Consider the following 16,077-nt stretch of genomic DNA (forward strand, 5'->3'; position numbering starts at 1 on the left):
AATATGGATTATTTTTAAGAGATCTTTGTTACCTTTCAGAACACTTTACCATCTGTAGTGTCTCTTCTTGTCAGCTTTCAAAATCTAAGATCACAGCTATATGTCCAGGCTCTTTAGCCTTCCAAAACAGACATACAAAGAAAGTCTCAGAAATAATACTGTAAATAAAGGCAAAGGGCTTGAGATTCTCATACCTTCTGAAACACTTCATTCACAATCACTGACTAAATCCATTATAGACGTTGACAGCTTTAGATCTATGTATTACATTTTGGGGAATAAATGCCACTATATAGTTAGCCTTTATAGAGCAAACCTTTTATTTTGTGTATAAATCTGCGTTTAATGAGCCTTGAAAGAGATGATTGCTAAATAACAACCTGCTGCATTCAAGCTCAACTGCCTCCAATTATATTGTTTATAATTATATAATTGTACAATATAATGTGTGTCCAACAATCCCTGTGCGTTATTACTGCACAGTACTATGACACCAGGGTAAATCACCTTTTCACTTTCACAGTCAGCCTCTTTCATTTTGCTTAGTCAGCCAACAAAAATGCACACAGAACTGCACTTTTGACTGCTGAATGCATCAAACCAGCTTACCAGCCTCAGCAGAAATAAGAAAGTAATGGAAGTGGTCAACTCACAAAGATGAAAGGGGAAAGAAAGGTACTGTCTATTCAAGGAAGTGAGGGAGGAACAAAAAGGAAAAAAATAATTAGTTTAAAATCATACATAGTGTTTATGAATTTTGTTTCTTAGGGTATTTCTTGTTGGCAGATGCTTCCAAATATCATGCCTATCCAAAATACCCATGAGATTCAGAGCAAAGTAGCTGACATTGGGAGGCAGTATTCTTTGCATTATTCTTACTCCTATGTGGATACTGCAGCACTTGCCGTAATGGCACTAAAATTAGCAAGAATCTTATTAGCAAACGCACCATTATGCCGTTAAACACCAACACAAACCTCTCTTCTTTCTCCACCTTCAAAGAATAACATTTGTGCTCTCTGTTCCATCATTTGAAAACTAGCCCAGCTTTTAATCAGCAATTTAATACGCTGGCACTCAGCATATAATTATAATAATTCCTGCCACAGAAATTTAAGCCCCAAAGTCATCCATAAAACTCCTTCTTGACTTAATAGGGACAGCATTTCTTTTTGTTTTGAGAAACCTTGTTGGATACAACTTCCAAAGTAACAGAATTCTCATTTTTAAATGTGGCATAAAGCCCTCTGCCTCCCTTCTCTCTTCAAGCACACTCTCCACACAGGAATTTCTTCTTTTCTCTTTAGTCCACAGGTCCCCACACCCACACCTCCCAGCCTTTTTAATCAGGGAACCTCCAGTACAGCAACTCCCTGTCAGGAAGGCTCTCATCAGCACAGGGCAGCACACAGCTTCTACTATACTCACTCCTCTTTTCTTTTGCTCTTGGCTGCCTGTAAAGCATTGACTTTGAGTTGGTCTCAGCTGACTTTTCACACTTGCAGCTTAGCTTTGCTCCAAACTAGTACACTGAATTTTAACAATCTGAAACTATGATCTTTCTAATGTTTTCAGAGTCATTACATGGCTAATAGTTCAGACCTTAAAAGGGACTTCAGGTGTAAGGCTTCACATCTTCTGAACTACCTCAGTCTGTAGTCCTCCCTGATCAGCATTTACACAGCTTTAAAATTACTGTACTTGGAGGCACATGTACAGCAGGGTGCCTCTCCCTGTGCTTGATGACTCAAATAAATGTCTCCAGAAATCCACCACTATCGTTATTTTAACAACTTAGAACAATTTACCGGATTGGGGGAAGTTGGTTTAAAACTATGATTAATTTTTTCAGTGTTACCAATAAAATTACTGCAAACACCTTCTCAGGTCAATTAGCTTCAATATTGCATATCGGTTCCTAAACAATCCCTTAACTAGAGCCAATGACTATAGAAAAGCAAGAGACTTGGATTTCTCTTCAGTTTAGATGCTGTTTTGGAACTGTAAAATAAATTAAAAATCAACATGTAATTATAATTATGCAGTTATTTTAAAAGAATAACTGCATGACTTTCTTTGATCTTGAGGAAATGTTTCACCATTATTTATCAAAAAACCCACTTTTATATGCCATTTTTTATATAAAATCTTCAAACTGACCTTAATACAAATGTTTGTAATGTATTGAATAGAAAACTATCAGGTAATGAAAAATATGACCACTATCTCATAGTTTTGTAAAACTGGTTTTCACAGCAAGAAAATCCCACATAAATGACAATATTAACTTGCATTTAGATTTAGCAAATACTTTCCTATAGACAAGCCATCTTGTTAAACAGAATCCAAGCAGAAGCCAATTAAAGGAAACATCCAAGGGCAGGAGAGAAATGTGCATTGAATAGGCAGCCCACACAGTTATTCCAACCACTGTTTCTCTTGGTCACTACAAAGAAGTCTGGGTCTGACTGTGAGGCCACAGGGAAAAGCAACATGCTGTCAGCACAGGACATAGCACCACTTTTATTCCCAGCACAGCTTCCAGATCCCCCAAACTACTCAAACATACCCACCTCATCTCCTACTGCTGTGCTGCCCTAACTAAAGCAACTGGCAGAGTTTCTCACTGTGCCCTCCTCAGGTGCTTAGCCAAGGCGAGCAACTGTGCACTTTGCCTTGAACACTGGTGCTCATTACAGGAACAGGAATGATACCACTGATGGAAGAGATGCTTTCTGCCAAACTGTGAGAGCATACATACATCTTCAAAGCTGTTAAATAAAATAGCGTATTTCTAAAACTGAGTACTTTCATTTGCCTTCCTGTTTTCAAGTCTCTGGGATTTACTCTTCCACATTTACAAGCTTTCCTCTGCAAAAATTATGGCTACATGTTTTTGTTTTGTTTTGGTTTTTTTTAACAAGTACCAAGTGTTATCCTCATCCTTTTTCCACTTCACTGCAGGAGAAGGAAGGGTGAGCATTGCATTAAGGAGAAATCACCATGCTGAGTGCAGTATCTTGAATATGTTACCTGGGACTAGCTCTACAAGACCCCACTCACTGTTCATAAGCAGTGCCTGATGCATGAAGTGATGACACCCTGTGTGTTTCAGCATTTTAAATAAACAGGCATCTGAACTCTGTCTCACCTGGCTTATTTTCAAGTAGAAAATTAGGTCCAATCAAAAGAGAGAGGAAGCACTTGGTTGGAAATGGAAAGGTAGGGCAGGGGCAAATTTAAAACTGGCTCGGGAGACAGAACAAACCAGGTAAAAATTTGTTACCAGCTGACGAAAAAATAGATATCACAAAAAAAAAAAGTCAAAGCAGGTTATGTCTTAAATTTTGGGTCAGTTTTCTTTTACACATATTCCACATTACCTTTGAAAGGCTTTTTCAGTAGATCTATCTGCACTCGTTTCTGCTTCACACTTCTGCAAAGTCAGAAGTGTGATTTGGATTTTGTCCACGTTATTTAAAGGTTGTTTTTCTGAGTGCTATATATGGACTCCTTGGACTCCAGAAATTACTGAATTTGTGTTGTTTTGAACTTTCAGAATATCCAAGTAACACGTGAAATTGTCAGCTGTATAAGAACTGCTTCAGAAGATTTTTTTTTATTTTATTTTATTTTATTTTATTTTAACTACTTCTCTCTGGAGAAGTGGTACTGGTAACTGAAGTAGTCATGGTTTTAAAAGAAATCAAAAAGTATTTGTAAGCAAGTATGTTTAAACGATAGTGTACATTTCAATTCAAATGGAAAAAAATAATGAAGGTAGAAACAAAAGCAGACAGTTAAGTATATCAAATTTAGGAGGAAAGAAAGAGTCTTCTTGTCCTAACCACTGACAAAGGCCACTTTCTACCACTTGGAGGTATAAATTGACAGTGGACAAGAAAGCAACTGGAAAAGAATATGCATTAGATATCAGAATTTTTACTGAGAAATAGAAATCTGCAACTCTGTAGATAGACATACCAAACACTTCAAATGGATATCAGCTGACTACACATACATGTGTGAACTGTTGCTTCCACAGGCAGTGCTAACATATGCAGTAATTTTCTGGTTGGTTTTTCCAGTTACTCCAGAAAAAAAAACTTTCTCTTTAATCTTTTAAAAAGTCCAGGAAAATGTACGTTTAGTATGCCAGACTATAGACACTTTAAGCCCTGAATTTGCAAAAACTTAAATGAAATCTGAGCAATAAGAGCCTTCTATAATGTATTATTTCTCCTAGAATATGGGGGGGAAAATGCACAACTGAAAGACTTTGTGCAGTTGTGTGTGGTTGCACACCCAGCAACTGTACTGCTGACATATAATAGTAGCTATTAGTTATTTTGACTTCTATCTCAAACAATCTGAAAAAGTTCTCAACTGTTACCAAATTTTATATACCTTAGCTTCCTTCACAAAGTTGAAGTATTATAAGAGGGTAAAATATTCTTGCTTCAACAGCTTTATCACAGCTTTATCTACCTTCATTTAAGATGCATGTGAATGTAAATTTTCTCCTTTCCTTGAACAGTCTCATACTAAAAATTTTCAGAAAAGGTTTTTTCAATTTATTTAGTTTTACACAAAAAGGTTTCAAACACATTTTTCCGTCTCTATCTTTCAGACAACCCAGCACAACTGAAGGAAAACTGTGTTCTGTTTTCTTCCCCAATTTAATAGTTATTCCCTGGTTAAAACAGCGGTGAAAGTAAAAGTTTTTATTTACAGGTTCATCAAGCATGGTATGCCTCAATCTGGTTCTGAAAAGAGCCTGTAGATGCCAGTATGTATTTGAATTCATAATAGAATATTAAAAAAAAAAAGTAAAAAGAAAATCAATAAGACTCATTTTAACAGAACATGCTAAAATGCTTCTTAAAAGAAATGGAAATGAATAAAGATAAAGGTAGAACAGGAGTCTTTCCCTCAAAATTAAATTTTGTTGTGTGCTGAGGTTCATGTCCTTGCTGACAGCTGCCATGTAAATACATTACTGCAGGTAACCAATATACATTCCTTGATCAAACACTGTAAGTCCACAACAGGAATTTAAATGTTCATGTTATCTTTATAAAGTACACAGACGTGCAAAAATGATTTTGCTTTTGCTGAAAATGCCCTGCCCTCCATGTTTTCTCCCCACAATCCTTTCTTTCCTTGAAAAAATAGTTACAGCACCCAATAAAAATGTTATTATCATAATTCTTAAGGCTGTAGGGTATCAGGCAATTATCATTCATGATACCACAAGACACAATAATACATCATTCAGCCATTGGTCAGACACATTTTGACTTTGCATGCCAGGCAGGGATGGGTTCGAACATTATAGAACTTGAAAGTGAACAGCTTTTCCATTTCACATGTAAAATACATGGCTGATTCCAAAGCCTAAATTCCTAGGTGTGGTACTGATATCATGATCAGCTGTCTTTCCACATGAGATTCATCTGCAAGAAGTGTCAAAGCTTGGCAATGTCATTCTAGGATCTCCATTTTCCACAGTGACATATTTTACTTCCATTACCTATTAGAAAGAAAGGACTCTCACTTGCCTCTGAAGCACTAACAAGGGCTGGATTTTGGCCATGCTTTCAGAGCCCTCTGCTTGTGCCGTGAATGAGGAGAATTACTTCAAAGGTCAATGATTGTTCATAGGAGGTTATAAGATTATTTTCAAGCTTCATCTATGCAATCAGATCTTGGGTCTTCTGGTAGTTATACAAGAGCCCAAAATGCCAACAGCCATATCTCTGGACTCTGTGTCTAAAGGGTCTTCAGCTTTTTGGAGGAAGTGCTTGCTTCTTGCAGGCACTGAGATCCATCACTGAATGCTGCTCTCTCCCCTGAAATTAGTTATTCACCTCCTAAAGCAATTTATTTGCTCACTGGGAGAAAGGTAACTCTCTATCTGACACAAAGGACAAAGGGCAACCTAGTTCCCTTCTGTGAATTCACACGGCCTCTTTCAACTGCTCACAAAGCCCCACTGGGAAGCTGCTCTGAAGCATTTTCAGGACTCTCGAGTGTTGTTCTCCTTTCTGAAAATGCTGACATTATTCCTGTGTCTCCTTTCAAAGATTTTGTCGCAGTTAAGACAGGCAGAGTTTCCCTTCTGGGCCCATCAGTATTTCTCTGGGCTGTCAACCAGGGAAGTTTCGAGCTCTAAAACATAAGATAGTCTAAAAAAAGAGGCATTTGCCTAAACTGCCTGTTACTTTCTGGTTCTTAAATCATTATACTTATTCTTCATCAGTCTGCTAAAACCATTCATCCGAAGCCTTTTTTTTTTTTTTTTTAATAGTACTGATTCAGTTTTTATCTCTGTTCCCTCATACAAATGTTTCCTTGCCTGAAGTCTTATGGATTCTGCTTGGACTTTTTAGCAGGACACCCTTGTATGAAATAGGATACTTGTTTTTTCCTTTTTTTTTAGCTGTTCTACATCTACTGAGCTAACAACTACTAAGGGGTCCAGCCTGGTTTTGCATAGGAACTGATATGTCCCATGTACCCACAGTATATGTCATTCCATGAATGAAAAAATTATCAAGGAACAGCAAAGCTAGGAAGTAGGATTCTTGTGTTTTTAAGTAGCTCTTGAGGAACAAGACTGGGTCCAATCAGTCAGCTGAGATGAGCATGGGCTGCTCAGGACCACCACTATCTCCCAGACTTCTGAAAAGAAGTATAGCACAGACACACCTGCCATGGATGTGCATGGAACCAGCTGGTTCCCAGGGAGATTTATTTCCCCAGATCTCAGACTGCAAGACCCACCCCACAGTTCTTCCACCCCAGATCTAGCCCTGGAAGCAATCCATCCACATCCAGATCCACACATACTTGAACATGATCTGTCAGATGGGAGCTGGCTCCCAGTGACAGCACTGCCTCCTGCCCTGCACCAAAGCATTACTACCCTAAGGGGACCCAATCTCATGCCACTAAGGCTGGAAAGAATGGAGATGTGCACTTATTCTCAGCCTTAATGGTGGGAGAACATCAGCAAAATCACTGGAACTGATACTGCACCCACACTGCCACTTCAGATACAAGTTCCATATTTTCATGAGGAAAGCAGGAAGAAGGGAAGTTTCTTACTTTGTATCTCATGTATACTCAGAGATATTTTTTCTGTGAACAGCCAGTGAAAGAAAATATGAAATGCAATGATCTGATGAGGTCATAGACCCCATTAATTTATTACAAAATAGGACTGGATGTCTGTGTTTTGAAGCAAACTACTACATGGAAAATGGTAATCCAGGATAATGTAGCACAGTTATGGTACACTTAGAAATTATAAATACAAGTATATTTAGGGGTTTTTTTAACATCTTGGTTTAAGGAGATTCTGAATCCCCTAAAACCATGTTACTTTTCTATACTTCAGGTAACAGCCTAGTTAATTCTATTTTGAAACATATATCAGATGATCAGATTTATTTTAAGATACAAATTCTAAGACAAACAAGGTTTTTGTGTCCCATAAATGTTTATTTATCACAATATTTCTTGATGGAACATTCTTGCTGGTCTCACACCTCCCACTTCAAGAAGATAATTATTAAGATAATCTTAAACAAGATACAAAATTTAGAAACAAGATCTATGCAAAGTCAGGAGTTTATTACTATCTCTTCCAAAAGAAATCCCTCCTAGAAAGTACAAAACAAAGATGAAGAACACCTGGCACTGTTAATTTAAAACCTTGTACATTGGACTAAAGATGAAGGTGCCGTAACCTGTATCCTGGCCTGTCACATGTGTTATTCAAAAAGCAAAGTCAAGTCCTGAATGATTGAATAAAATTTTTTTATTTTTATATTTTAAACACAAGTGACAGTGTAATATAAACCAACTTATGAGATCAATATTGAAACTGCTAGAATAAGAGGTATCTCTTATCCCTAGCCACAAAGCAATTTAGTCCCTCTACATCCCATCATCAAACACAAAAGGTTTGATCTCTTCTTATTCTGAGATTGGCCCAAAACAGAACAAAAGCTAAGAAACCATGGGCAGCAAACTTAGCCATAAGCAAAGACATTTTGTGTTTACTGTGAGGAGCTGAACGCAACTGAAAATACGGCTCTGTTAATGAATAACTTTTCCAAATAATTGCTACAGAAGTTCTTTATAAGGTTGACACAAAACTACTAGAAAATAATTAAGCAAGCTCAAGTGATGTAAAGATAGTCCCAAAGCCTTAGGTTAAAGTGGAAAATTTTCCCTTTCCCAGGTACTTTGGAAGATGACTTATAAGCTGCCTTCCACAGATGCTGCTACAAGCAGTGGTGTGAAAAAAAGGGCCACAGCATTCAGCGCCATGAAATCTTTTATGGTTTTCATCAAGCTGCAGCCAGTTTCCAGAGAGACTATCACAATTTACAGAGGTGGCCAGAGCTGGCCAGTTTACCCGGGGGATCCCTTCTGCCTTCAAGGCATCTCTGCATTAGGAAAACACAAAAATGGCTTCTTATTTCTCCTTCTGTTTGGCCCCAAAACCTTCACTATGCCTCTGAAAAGGCAAGAGGGAGAGAAAATATCTGTCAGGATACTTCAGTGCAATTTTTCCTTGAAAGAAAGGCTGCAGCATCTAACAAGGAAGATCAATTCCCTATAAAATGGTAATAATGCATAATAAAGATATTTCTACCCTACACTTCAAGGGTAAGACCAAAGCAAAGATTTCAAAATATTTTCTAACATCTTATATGTGACATGTTTTTTAAGTGAAAGAGGTCTTTGGATACAATGTAAGGGTGTTTCTCTCCGTAGTTTGCAAAACCAAATTCTTCAAATTCACAGGGCTCTTTTTCACTTTTCTCCTAATCTGATTTATGAGGTCTCTAGTAACGATGATTACTGTTAGTATTTATGGTGCCATAAAAATGTCATTAAATTCATTTGAAAATTAGTTCAGTCTCTTCTTCTGTCCTGTCTATCCTCTGGCCTACATTTGCATTGGTCAGTATCAGAAAAGAAAAATCAGGAATGTTTACCCAGCTAAGGTCTACAGCTCCATAAATTCTTTCTCAGAAGAACTACAAAGTTGCGCCAGTAAGTTATAAAACCAATAAAATATCTCCTAGAACAGAAAGTTTCATAAATAATTTTCAGGCATCACAGACATGTTTGTGAAAATTGGGTGAATTTTGATATTATATATTTTGAAAATTGTAGGTCAAAACCTTGGTGATAAAAGACTCAGTGCCAAAAATACTATTCTTTTTGGTGCAATTTTAGACAGCTACGAGATGGACATAAGGAAGACTTTCCACTGTCAAGAGTGTTTGATTTGAGTTAGTGCTTTCCGAAACCTTTTTTTCCAAAAACACATTTGCATGCTTTTGCTTGTGAATGCATCCCTCATTAGTTACTGGTAAGGTCATAACCCACCATTGCTGCAGAGCAATCAGAGCACCATGATAACACCTGAGTTTGGAACACCAAACCATTTTATTGCTTTCTGGCAGTATCCTGGGGTGATTTCAACATTATATTTAATGTTAAAAACTTTTGGGATTTAATGTTTAAAGCTTTGGGATACTGAGTTGTAGATTTTTGTTGTCAAATCACATACCATAAACTTTAGATAGAGTCTCTGAGCCCAAACATGAAGATCTAACTATAAATAAAGCAGGGAGATGGGAGATGTTGAAAAAATGCAGTTCTTTACCTTGTCAACAGTTTCTGGCAGATTTCCATTAAAACTTCAAAGGCATGCATAGCTGAAGGTAAATCAAATAACGTCTGATACTACTGGGAAAGGTCTGCGTTTGCAAGGATCACTCAACAAACCACATCTTATGTTCTGTGTCTTGCTAGAGAGAACTCTAGAGTAATAGATTGTTCATTAAAACAAAAAAGATGATGTTAATTGGAACAGGAGTCATCAGAATGAACAATATGTGAACACACCTCGTAAAATCTGAAACACGTAAATCTGTTGTAGGCATTCTGGTTTAAGTGCTTAAAAATAACCACTGTGCATCTGTATAGTTCTACCTTAAGACAACAAACACTGTCCTCTGATTATGTAGCTTTACTGGTCTTGTTATTATTTTCCTGTTTTCCAGATCATCTGAAATCTGCTCTTTTTTTGAAGTTCTCAATTTAAATATTTTATACTTCAGAAAAATAAATAGACCCACAAACTTTCCCTGGCCTCATGTAATTCAAATTCTTAATCAGAGAAGCTTAAATTCTGCTAGTATATCTTTCCTTGTAATTCCTATTAAATGACAAAAAATCCATTATGCCTACTTAAAAAATTGACATGGCAAGCAAAATACAGAACCAAAACTTAGAAATAATACAGTAAGAAAGTGAAAATTTAGGCATTCTGGTGGACAAATTTGACACTGCACTGCAGTCACAGTCATCATCAACACTATGTTTGACTGGGCAATATTTTTCCCCCCTCCAAGCAAAGTAGAACATTTCCAAAGAACTCACCCTGTCACAACCCGTTTTGCACTTGCACTTGTCTGTCAGCCTTGCTCTGTAGCCCTGACTACCTAAAGACAGGCAGGGAGCTATTATGGTTTAACTCCAGCCAGCAACTAAGCGCCTCAAAGCCGCTTGTTCACTTCCCCTGGTGGGATGGCAGAGAGAATTGGAAGGGTAAAAGTGAGAAAATTCATGGATTGAAATTAAGATAGTTTAATAGGGAAAGCATGACAAGGAATTCATTCACCACTTCCCATGGGCAGGCAGATGCTACCCCCAGGAAAGCCAGGTTCCATCATGCCCAATAATGAAATAGCTTGAGAAAACATACAGTATCAGTCTGAGCGGCCCCCTCTTCCTTATTCTTCCCCCAGCTTTATATGCTGAGCATGATTCCGTATGTATGGAATGTTCCTTGAGTTCAGCTGGGTTTGGCTGTCCTGGCTGTGTCCCCTCCCAACTCCTTGAGCACTCCCAGACTCCTCTCTGGTGGGGTGAGGAGCAAAAAGGGCCTCAATGCTGTGCAAGCGCTGCTCAGCAGAAACTAAAAGATCTTTATATTATCAACATTGTTCGCAGCACAATTCTAAAACAAAGCCCCATATCAGCCATGAAGAAGATTGACTCTATCCCAGTCAAAAACAGCACAGGAGCAAAACACAGGGGTACCTTGGTACAGTCTGGTTAGGGCTACCCTGCTTACAGAGCAGAGTCTGTAGTGGAGTATAGAAGCAACAGAAAGACACAAGCTGCAATTCACAGGCTAGATGGTAGTACCACTGTGAAAAAAGCATTTTAATCTGTGTCTTGAGAGATATCCTGAAGTACTGTGCTTTTTGAGGACTAGGAGGGAGGGGACAATTCATTGAAGACCCAACCATCTGAGAAAAAATAACAACTTAGGCTGAAATAGTCCTATTTAATTCCCTCAAGCAGATAATAAATTCCTTAATGAACTTCCAAAATATCCAAGGATATGCAAAATTACACACAGATCAACTATTCTGAAAGAAAAAGATACTTTTATATACTTTATACTGTGCTACTCTTCAGCTACATATATTTTTTCTCTCAGAGTAAAAACAAAAATACTCCAGGCAAACAAAATTAGGGATACAATTATTTTGTTATTTCAAGTTTCATGACTACATCTGTACTGTAGAAGCCAAAACATTCCAAGTCTCTTTATTCATTAATAAATCTCTGAACAGAGATGGTGAGCATACCTCTGAGAAAAATTCAGAAAAGTTTGACTGCATCCTGAGGTGCTGGCAACTTTCATTATTAGTCCACCTGTGATTTGCTGCAGAAAATTGCTCTCGCATATATGCAAAGACACACACTTTCACAAATGTCTGAGCAGTTTGACTATACCCCAAAAGTGCAACCAATGCCCTCTGTGGGCACACTTATGCTAACTCGGGGATCAGTAACCACACTACCACCACAGCAGAGCTCAGCATGAGCTGCAGAGCCCTGCCAGCAAACTCCAGCTACCTTACAGGGAACAACTCTGCTGTCGCCAGACAACAGCCCCAGCCTGCCCTAGCCAGTATCTCTCCATGGAGCTGGATTGTGCAGAGGCAGGTGGAATATGTTTGCACCTGCATCTTTTCACCAAGACCTTTTTCCCCTGCAGCTAAGTAAGGTAAATATGCACTGAGCAGAGAAATGCCCACAGCAGGTATACGTAGTTCCTCAGTTTTCATGCAGACAAAGCATCCCAATCTTATTTCACAGAACAATTGACTCCAAGGCATTCAGGGACATAGAAAAGTTGTTCACTGTGGTCCAATTCTGCAAGTCGACTGTGTGTCAGTGACATTGAAGGTTTGGTTTTGGATCTTCTTAAAAACAAAAAGACCATTTTCTGCCTTGTGGTGATGATGAAGCTGACAAGTACAGGGATGGGGAGAAATCTGTACTACATTCAGAAAATAATCAGGGCTAACAAAGGATAAAGCACTACCCCTTACTGAAGTGACATCAGTGAACCACTTCAAGGGTCCCAATTCAGCAAACATTAGGACTATTTTAGTTACACAACCGATCATCCTGATGTACCAATTCTAACACCCAAACAGCTTGCAAACACACAAATACTTTCCCCAAGAAACCATAATTTCTTCACATTCCTTCCTCACAGATCTGGTTCTTCTGAACCTTGCCCCAGTATACATGTTTATGTAAGGTCACCATGGGTAACACCTCAGTAGAGAAGTAAACAGGTATACGCATTGTAATGAAATGGCAAATCAGAGTCCTAAAAAGTGGCATTTTGAATTGTAAATCCAGAGAATAGGCAGGACCCTTTGACTGATAAGAGTCAGTGTTAGTACTGCTACACTGCATAAAAGGTAGAAAATGTGAGTGCATAAGTTTGTGTTGGAAAGAGAGGCTATGAAAATAAGGGAATGGATATAAGTACTAAGGCCTAGATATGGATAGTAGTGAAATGTAACTATGCAATACACAGTTGATAAGATGGCTTATGTAACAGCTTACCCATTTGGTTTGGGCACTCTTCTTCAAAGCACACAGAAAAGTCATAAACTGATTTCAAACAATGTAAGTATCTTCAAAGATATTTGGTGCCTTCACACACCAGCTGGACAAGAGATAGGAATTTATTCTCTTTCCCAAGCCCTTTAAAAATAATTGCCTTTCATATGGACATCTCCCTAGTTGCAAATGACTGGCAGATTATCAGAAGTGAGAGTTTCAGGTTCTTGATAAACCGCAAGGATTTATTTCTTTTATGATTCCTAGGCACACTCCAAACTGGAATACAGGTATCAGTGATAAAAATGACAGCATGATCCCCTCACTTCAAATGAATAAAACAACAACAAAAGCAAAGGTCTTCAGAAATGGGTAAGTAATTACGTGGTGACCCTTCTGACAGTTGGACACCTGTAGCTCCAATAAATGATTATTTGACATGATGTTATTGACATTCATTAATCAGCTATTCCCCCCCAGACATCATGCTAATTTAGTTTTAAAGATTCAATCCCCTATTTCTTTCTTCCTTTTTACCTGATAAACTTCAAAACCATCCAAACAATATTTTAGGACTGAACCTTGATGAGGAAACTGCAATCTTACATTCAAGTTAAGTACTTCTAATCCTTCTACAGTTAGAAACATCATAAATAGTTATATAAAAGAAGTAATTACTCCCATCAATTTATCATAAAGGAAGAAAAAGAGAGATCTAAACAAAGTGTTTTTCTGTTTTCTAATATGGATGCTTTGATTTTGCCAATCTCCCTTACATGTGAATTTCTGAAAGCATTAAAAAATTAAGATTATTTTATATCATGGATGAGATACTTTGCATTATAGATAACTATTCATTAGTTTCATAGTCCTCTAGGGTGTATTGCACATCTACATTGTACACCTGACTGTTAGGCCTGATTTTTTTTCTTTTTTAAGCCAGTGAAAAAAGCTCACATAAATCTGACAACTCTCAGTTGGATAAATTTCTCAGAGGTTTTTACAAAGAAAGTTTTATTCCCACTGAGAGCTGAAAGAAACACATACCTCATTAAATTTTTGCCAGATAAAAGCTGTCCCCTCCTCTGTCCCTCAGATTTATCATACAGACAACTGCTGAGTCAGGCAGAAAATGATATTACGAAAAAATGATCCTACAAAAAAGTGATCCTGATTCACAAGAAGAAAAAAGAAAAAGAGTACAGAGAACTGCAGGATGTAGAAAAAAAAATGCGTAGCCTAGAATTTAACTCCCTCGCTCAGTAGACTTAGGGAAAGTTTCTAGATATGAAGAAGTAAAACATGTTATTTATACTGTCCTTTTGGGAGTATATGCATGCAGGTCAGAGGCTGGTATTTCTACCTCCTCATTATGGATGGGGTTTTTGAAAGTCCATAAAGAGGTTCTCACAGAAATCCATATCATCATGGAAGGACAAAGTAACCACAGGTTCACTAAAAGCACTGCAGCATGAAGCTGTGTCTCAGTTTGAAGAGACTGGAATGTTTGCTAAAGAGGATGAGTTATGAGACAAACCAAACTTCTCTCTCTCAGCAATTGTAAATTCAAAATTAAGGGGCTTTAATCAAGGAAGTGTGGAAAAAACAGAAGAAATAAAAACCCTTTATTAAAAGATATATGTATGTTGGCAAGAACAGTAACAAAACACACAAAAAACCTAGACAACAGTCCTGTACCCAAAAAGTCCCCTTCAAACAAAAGTCTGAATACTTCCCTGTCTTTAGCACAGTTCTAATCACGGTCGGCAGGGGGCGCTGTTGGGTCACTGGAGGTGCAGGGCCTGCAGTGCTCAGTGTTGGCCTGCAGGGGGCGCTGTCGGGCTCTGGTGGTCACCGCGTGGGAGGGGTCTGGGGGTGGTCTTGGATCGCGGGAGAAGCCGAAAAGAAAATGAGGACCCTTCCCCCAATGGAAGAAGGGGGAAAGGAAAACAGTCCACCCCCACGGAACTCACTGTTGTCCTCAGATGACGGTGTTTCAAGGCTCCTCCTTTCTTCTCCCAGCGAGCACAAAAACTCTCCAATGAAAACGCAGCAGGTCCGGGCTGGAGACAAAAACAGCCTGCCTGCAAGTCAAGGCCAGCAGTCAGGGCTGACCAGGGCAAGAAACCAGAAAGACTGGCCTCCAGGCCTTCTCTCCAAAAGCAGGTACGCGAGACCCCCGTCTCCATCCCAGAGCGAGAGCTCTGCAAAAACTGACCTCTCCCTTCTGAGAAGAGCCAGCAAACCCCTCCCCAAAACTCCTCCCCTCTCCCCCAAGCCTCTGATGGGCCATCTGTTAGGAATGCGGTCCGGCCAGCTAGGTTCTTTTGTAAAGCTAATCGCCCCCCTTTTCCATTCAAACTCTCTTTCCTACAGTGGGGGCAGGGGGAAGAAAAATTCCCCCCCTCAGATTTCTAACCTATAACAAGCTGTATGAATCCACCGTACCCTCTGAGGGACATGGGATGTGGCAATTTCCCTTAGATGGTTTTACTTAAAGAGTTTCAAAGTGTTGGCTCAATAATCACTTCTCAATGGTGATACTTCAACCATCACTCTCCTTCGAAGCATCTTTTTAATAAAGGTTGTTACCACATGGAGATTAGCAACAGGCTTTTGTCCTTCTAGTTTCAAGACTGAGACATGGCATAAAGACAACTGTTTTCTCTTGGTTGATCTTCATCTGCAGAAGGGTAAATGTGCAATGAATAAACATGACTTTCAGGCTACCAACCAATTCTCTGGGACTATCTCTTTTGGTTGAAATAGCCTCAAACCCAGAAAAAGCTCAAAAGCACAAACCTCTCCCTCTGTGGTTTGCTCACTGTGCCCACAAGGGCTTACTTTTGGAGGGAGAACACAGCTGCCCTGACCAAGCTGTTTTCACAAATGGCAGAGCAGGTTGGGAGTTTCCTAATGAAACCACACCCATGTCAGGAAGAATTCCCTACTCTGCCAAGCCCCAAGCCAGCAAACACAGTGCCTGCCAGCCTTCAGCACCCCACAGCCACCCTGTTTCAGGGGCAGTGTTGCCTCCAACTCCTCCATGAGGAGACATTTCAACTGGCAGCCTACACATTCCGTGCCACTCCTTGCACCCTGGACATCCAT

General features: G+C 38.9%; 1 long non-coding RNA gene across 1 annotated transcript in view; it reads right to left on the reverse strand.

Annotated features, from left to right (window-relative positions):
• Positions 1-16,077, reverse strand: part of LOC108639175 — a 317,263-nt gene that overhangs the window by 128,968 nt on the left and 172,218 nt on the right. The gene's annotated exons all lie outside the window — the stretch shown is intronic.

Source organism: Manacus vitellinus, unplaced genomic scaffold (assembly GCF_001715985.3).
Source record: "Manacus vitellinus isolate BGI_N305 unplaced genomic scaffold, ASM171598v3 scaffold_17_pilon, whole genome shotgun sequence".
Taxonomy (NCBI): domain Eukaryota; kingdom Metazoa; phylum Chordata; class Aves; order Passeriformes; family Pipridae; genus Manacus; species Manacus vitellinus.